The sequence below is a fragment of the Aethalodelphis obliquidens genome, unplaced genomic scaffold, assembly GCF_003676395.1.
Source record: "Aethalodelphis obliquidens isolate GAN/ISIS:26980383/991018 unplaced genomic scaffold, ASM367639v1 scaffold6, whole genome shotgun sequence".
NCBI classification, from domain to species: domain Eukaryota; kingdom Metazoa; phylum Chordata; class Mammalia; order Artiodactyla; family Delphinidae; genus Aethalodelphis; species Aethalodelphis obliquidens.
In genome coordinates this window covers 29,591,197-29,598,082 of record NW_020837950.1, presented here as the reverse complement: position 1 = coordinate 29,598,082, position 6,886 = coordinate 29,591,197, and positions in this window count along the sequence as shown.

Below are 6,886 nucleotides of genomic sequence, written 5' to 3'. Positions count from 1 at the left end.
ATGCTGTTGCTCTCCATCCGTGCACTCTTTGGCTCTCTTCTCTTGATGATTTTTCTCTTTAGACCATCCCAGGCTCTTCCAGGGCTTCAATTGCCACATACTCCAAGTGATTCCCAAGTCAATATTTCCCACCCAAACTTGACTTCAAAGATCCAGACACACATGTAAAGTAGCCTTTTAGACACTGTTTCAAGAAACCCTCAAATTCAATATTTGCCAAAATTAGCTTATCATATTCTTCATGAAGTTTCCTCTATCCCATGTTCCCCATCTCAGTAAAGAGAGCCCCTGTGTTCCAAGCCAGATGCTGACGTCGATGAGGTGAATAAACTTATAGAATTGTTCCTAGAATTAAATAACGTATAAAAATTACCTAACATACTGCCTGGCCCAAAATGCTCAGCAAAGGAGCAGGCAGGAAAAATGTGTTCTAAAGGAATGAAAAGAATCAAATCCATTTTAATACATGGTGATATACATAACATACACATAACTTGTAAATCAGGTCAATGGGCCCAAGACCACACTAACTCATTTATTTAGTGTTTCATTAAAAAAAAAAAAATCTCCGTTCCCTCAGCATAAAAATCTTCCTACTTCTTAACACAGGCTTCATGAGTGCCAGAAATTCCTTGCTCTCCAAGTGGCATGTCAAGCATTACCTTCTGCTGGAAGCCCTGTGCATTGATTACTCCCTCCTGAGGGCTCCCTCAGCTTCCTGTGCATAAGAACATTTATCACCTTGTATTGCTATTATTTGTTTATGAGCCTGTCTCCGCTGTAGACTTTGAACTTCTTGAGTTTGAGAGCTCTGTCTTAACCACCACTACATCTCAAAGTTTGATTTGATGTGAACTCTCTGTGAAACACACACATTTTAAATGGCCTATAAAATCCTCTCTCTCCTAATTGCAAACTTGTGAGCTGTGAGGCAGTCCCAGAAGAGCAAAATGACTACAGCACTCAACAAGTTGTCTCCATTGTATTTCACAGCCCTGTTGTAAGGCAACATTTTTTTTTTCAGCTTACCCTGCCACATAAAAATAAATACATGTAAATGTGGTGCATTTAACAATTGGGTCTTCATATTGAATACCTGCAAACTTGTACTGGGGATTTGCCTCACCACCAACTCAGACTGAGAAAGTTTGTTATAAAGGACATTTGCTTATCTCATCTGTCTTTGATTATTCTGTAGTTTGACTCCCAAGTGGAGTCTTCTGATTTGAGTTCATAACATGGCTAATGCTGTAAGATGCTGATTGCTTGAATTAAAGTCTCTTTGCTCCTCAAGCCCTTCATATGCAATCACTATCAAAAAACAAAACACTGACAGCTTTCCAAGAGTTAAAGCACTCTGTTCAGTGTTCCCAGGTAAGCTAAAATAAGAAATGAGTGAGTGGCAGCAGGAAGGTGCATAACCCCAGTGAGCTCCCATGAAGTGTGTTTTCTAGGTCTTGGTTCAGATTTTTGAAACTGTTTTATAAAATTATCACAATATGAGACTCAAGGGATGCAGCCTAAATCATATCTCAATGGCCACCAATGTGTCCATGAAAATATATGTATTACTTTCCTATAGCTGCCATTAAAAAATACCATAAATTTAGTGTCTTAAAAACAATACAAACTTATAATTTTATAGTCCTGGATGTCAGAAGTCCAACAACATCAAGATGCCAGAAGGGCTGAATTCCTTCCCAAATGCTCCCAGAGAGAATACATTTTCTGGCCCTTTCCAGCTTGTCCGCTTTCCTTGGCTCATGGCCCCTTCCTTCATCTGTAAAGCCAACAATATTGGGCTGAGCCTTTCTCACACTTCCATCTTTCTGGTTCTCTCTTCTGCCTCTATCTTTCACTTATAAGGACTCTTGTGATTACCTTGGGCTCAAATAGATAATCCAGGAAAATCTCACTATATCAACATCAGATGATTAGCAACCTTAATTCCCTCTGCAACAGTGTTGCCCTTGGCTATTTTACCTCATAGGTTCTAGGGATTATGATGTGGACATCTTTGGGGAAATGCATTATTCTGCCTACCACAATATGTAAGAAATATCTTGGTTGAAAGTTGCCAGGTAAGGGACTTCCCTGGTGGTGCAGTGGTTAAGAATCTGCCTGCCAATTCAGGGGACACAGGTTCAAGCCCTGGTGCAGGAAGATCCCACATGCCGCGGAGGGAGCAACTAAGCTTGTGCACCACAACTACTGAGCCTGCATGCCACAACTACTAAAGCCCGTGCACCTAGAGCCCGTGTTCTGCAACGAGAGAAGGCACCGCAATGAGAATCCTGTGCACTGCAATAAAGAATAGCCCCCGCTCACCGCAACTAGAGAAAGCCTTCATGCAGTAACAAAGACCCAACGCAGCCAAAAATTTAATAAATAAATAAATAAAAGTTACCAGGTAACATACATTATGCACCAATGAATTTAAATTTCAAAAAAAAATTTTTAGTATAAGTTTGTCTTATGCATTATTAGTATATATTGAATATTACATGACACATAATAAAAAAAAATCATTGGTTATGTGAAATGCAAATTTCGCTGGGTGTCTTGTATTTTTATTTGTTAAATCTGGCAAACCTACCAGGAATAGGAGTAGGTACTGCTGGTTTCTGATCCAGACACAAAAGCACAGTAAGACTTCAGTGAGTTATTTCCTTGATTTTGATACTTATTACAGTGTTGTATTTAAAAGTGAAATTTATGACTCCAACCTTATGGGAATTGTTAAGTAAAATATCTTTTTGATAGAATACTATATGTCAATTAAAATATTATTTTATTAATTCTCTAATTTGACAGAGAAAATGCATGTGACAATGTTATGGGAAAACAGGATACAAAATTATATACAAAGTATAATTACAATAACATAAAAAAAATTATCTAGGCCTGTAAAGATACTGGAAGCAAATAGTTCAAAATTTTAAGAGTTTCTCTTTCTTGGTAGGAATCGGGGGGGGATTATTTTAATCCTTTTTTAATTCCTTTCATCTATTGCTTTCAGTGTCCATAGATACAAAACATGTGATATGTGCAGTTAATGGTAAAGTTTATCTTTTTTCTCAAAGGAATATTATTTTGATGATAGAGCTAGTTAGACTATGTTAGAACAAAATAGGGATAATTTGTGTATATGAAATTTATTTACCATTTATGAATAGAAAATATTTCACATTGCATATCATGGTAATTTTGCAGTTTTTTACACCCCATGCTGTCCAAAAGTAAACAGTCAAAATCTAGAGTCTTTTCTTTTAAATTAAGTTTGTTTAAATGTCTATTGGTTTAATAACACTTGAGAAAACACATCACATTGGGGGTATTTAAAGCTGTGATACAAACACACAGATAACAGTGTCAGGAATCACTTTCAAACAACTTCAATGCCTTTGCTAATTAGCAACATTTATGAGAACCTGGTCATTTCCAGCAACTTGCTCTTTTGATTAATGTCTTGAAAGTAAAGTCAGCTGTTAATTATGTTAACAACCAATTCCTTGGGAATCATCATAATCCATTTTAATGGACTGACAGTTATTATTAATCAAGCCCAGAGACCTGAAGAAGTGTTATAAATTTGAAAATTCAGCTTACTGGGCATCAGAGGATAAGATATGTATGAAAGCAAGGAATGACAGAAGAATTACCCTCATTTTTTTGATTAAGAAAGTAGTTTTTTTTTTTTAATTGTGTGAGTAGTCCTTTGATTGTACTGTTCAGCTAAGCCTCTTTCCATGATGCAAAACAGCCAGCTAGAGAGTGGAAAAGTAATTCAGAATTAGTTGTTTGGCATAGTGCAGGCAAGAAAAATGATGTTAGACAGAATCCAGCAAGAAGCATAAAAGCAAACAAGACCTGACACTGTGGGCATAAATTCAACAGAAAGGTCATTGAAAGAAGAAAAGAGGACCAAAAAAGAATTTTGTGTTTTCCTTCTTGCCCTCACCCTCTCTCATTTACTACTTCTAGTTGTTATTTTAAGTGGGACAAATGGCATTTGAACCACTGATATCATAGGTAATGTCATATGCATGAATTCCTAGTCCTAAAGCCACAGGCTTTAATGATGATAAACACTTGGTACATTTGTAAAAGACTCAAGCGAAAGAATATTAATACATTCTGTTTCACATTGACAGTTAACAGATCTATATCAATAGCATGCATTCATTCATTCATCCAATTATCTAGCTCCTACTATGTGAAAGGCTCTGTTGTAAGTGCTACAGATACACAGATGGGCAAGAAAGATAAGTCCTTATTCTCAAAGAGCTTATGGTGTGTTGAAAGGGGTGTAGCAAACACATAGTAAGTAAACAAATATGTCATTCAAGTAAGTAATTTGGTAAAGAGAATTGTAGAGAACACTTAAAAGAGCAATGTGATAAAGTCTCAAGGGGAGACAGGAAGAAAGTGTTAATTTGGATGAGATAAACAAGGGAAGACACTCTAAGAATGTGACATTTGCACATAAACCTGGATAACTAGGAGGAATCAGCAAGAAAAACATCTGGGGGAGTGGCATTCTGGGCAGAAGGTGCTAGCCCAAGGTCTCTTATGTGGAAAGGGGCTTGGGGTGTTTGAGGGAATAAAAGAGACCTGTGGTCTTGAAGCATAGTGAACACTGAGGTGGAGATACATAAAATTATAACTGTAGGCAGCAAAGCCCAGATCTCAGAGGGCCTCCATGGCCATAGAAAGGGGAGATTTTACTGGAAAGCCATTGGCAGAGTACTCAGCAGGTTAGTAACATGATCTGAAATCAGCACATTCCTAAGAGCAAAGGTTTTCCAGTGGATAATGGCAGAGATAATGGATGGTATAAACAAAGGAGTTGATTCTCAAATCAAATCATGTGTTTTCCTCATCTTTTGCAACAAAACACATTTAACATTCAACAACAAAAAAGGAGTTTGGCTTTTAATTGATAGGCATTAATTTTTCTGGTATTCTTTTCTCTCTGAAACTGATTGATGGTTTCAAAATTTCTCCTCAATTACAAACACCCAGTCATATATCATAATGATCATCTATCTTAATCAGCTTGTCTCTGAAGCAAAAAGGAAGTCTTCTGATTGTATATTCAAGGCCCTCATCACAGACAGTATGTTAGGATGTGGGCAAAGACTAGGCATCTCCAGACATTGGGCAGGAACTGTGCCCACCACAGGATGAATCTCCATCTACCACTGCCTCCTTGATGTATTTGGTCTCAACCTTACTCTCTGTCTTTGCATCACTTGCTTACCATTCAAAGGACTTTGATAAGAATTTGACAGTCTTTTAGAAAGAGCCCTGTGGGAAAGTTTGGGGGATATTACCAAGGATTAAAGATTAATTCCCAGGGATTAATTCCCATGAACTCATTTATTGAGTTATGAAGAGATTGACATTGGGAATCACAGAAGGTCTTGTTCTAGATACTTGAGCTAATTTCATGCAGGAATATAACTGGAACACATATACTGAATATTTTATATCATGCACGTTCCACTACACCACAGGGCCTATCCTGCTTTATTTGTATGGAAATCCAGGCTCTTCCACCTGTTAGCACTTCTAGATACACTGTCCTCCCCTGTTAATGTGAAAAATAAGTCAAATGGCTACCTTAGCCTATGTCTATCAATAAAGATTTAAAATAGGCAAAAAATTCCTTTTGTAGTTTTCAATATCTTAGGAAAATATCTTATGTAAGATCCTCTCACACACATGCACCCATAAAAATACATATACTCAATGCTATATATAAGTTAGAAATTTTAAGCCTTTCATTGGTTTTGTCATAGATCATTGTTTTACAGGAAAATGAATAAAATGGATGAGTCTCAGAGAAATTTTGAAAAAAGGAAAGGTGATGAAACCAATCAAGAAATGATGGGACGGTATGCTTGATATATAGTTGTTCTTCTTCCCTGGTAAGAACAATGTTAGAGTTTGATTGATAATTGAATAATGTATAAGTATTGGGTCAGGCTCTTCTTTGGTACTGCTGGTAATGACTGTGGAGTACATGAGAGCTAAAGTAACTTCTTTTTCTTGCAGAAGAAAACATAATGACTGGGATACAGGAGTTCTGGCTGTTAATTCCAGCCAAATTCTAGAAGGTAATGTGAGCTAGAGGAAAATATTGGATCACTCTAAGTCCTCAATTATCCCTCTTTAAAATTAGGTGGTTGTAGGAAAAGCTTTCTAAAATTCCTCTTTTTTCTGTATTTCTCTGATGTTGCACAAGTTGAAAGAGTCCCAATCGTGCCACTAAGTAGCTCTGGGATTTTGTGCACATCTCCTTCCCTCTCTGAGCTCCAGCCTTTTTATCTATATACATAAAAGACTAGAACTTGCAAATTCCCTTACAGATTAAAAATTCTATGTAATGACTATAAAGATATACTTTCTACATTATGTTGTTTTCCTGATGGCAAGATAACTTTGTGCTGTATCTGCCTTCCCAGACCCCTCCCCCATTAGATATATGTGCATAGCGTGAACATCATACATTGTTATATGAGAAAATATATGATAGACAGGATAATATATAGACAGTCAAAGAAATATACGTACTTCTTTTAGGTTTGAAAAAAATGACCCCCAAAGATATTGAACCTCTAATTATTCACATGATGCTTTAACCAATTGACAATTCCTGAATATAATGCATGAATAGGTCCTAACGCTTTTCTAATTGCATAACATTATCTAAGGATAAAAAGGTACATGGGCCACCATCACCCTGATACCAAAACCAAACAAAGATATTACAAAAAAAGAAAATTACAGACCAATATCACTGATGAATATAGATGCAAAAATCCTCAACAAAATACTAGCAAACAGAATCCAACAACACATTAAAAGGATCATACACCTT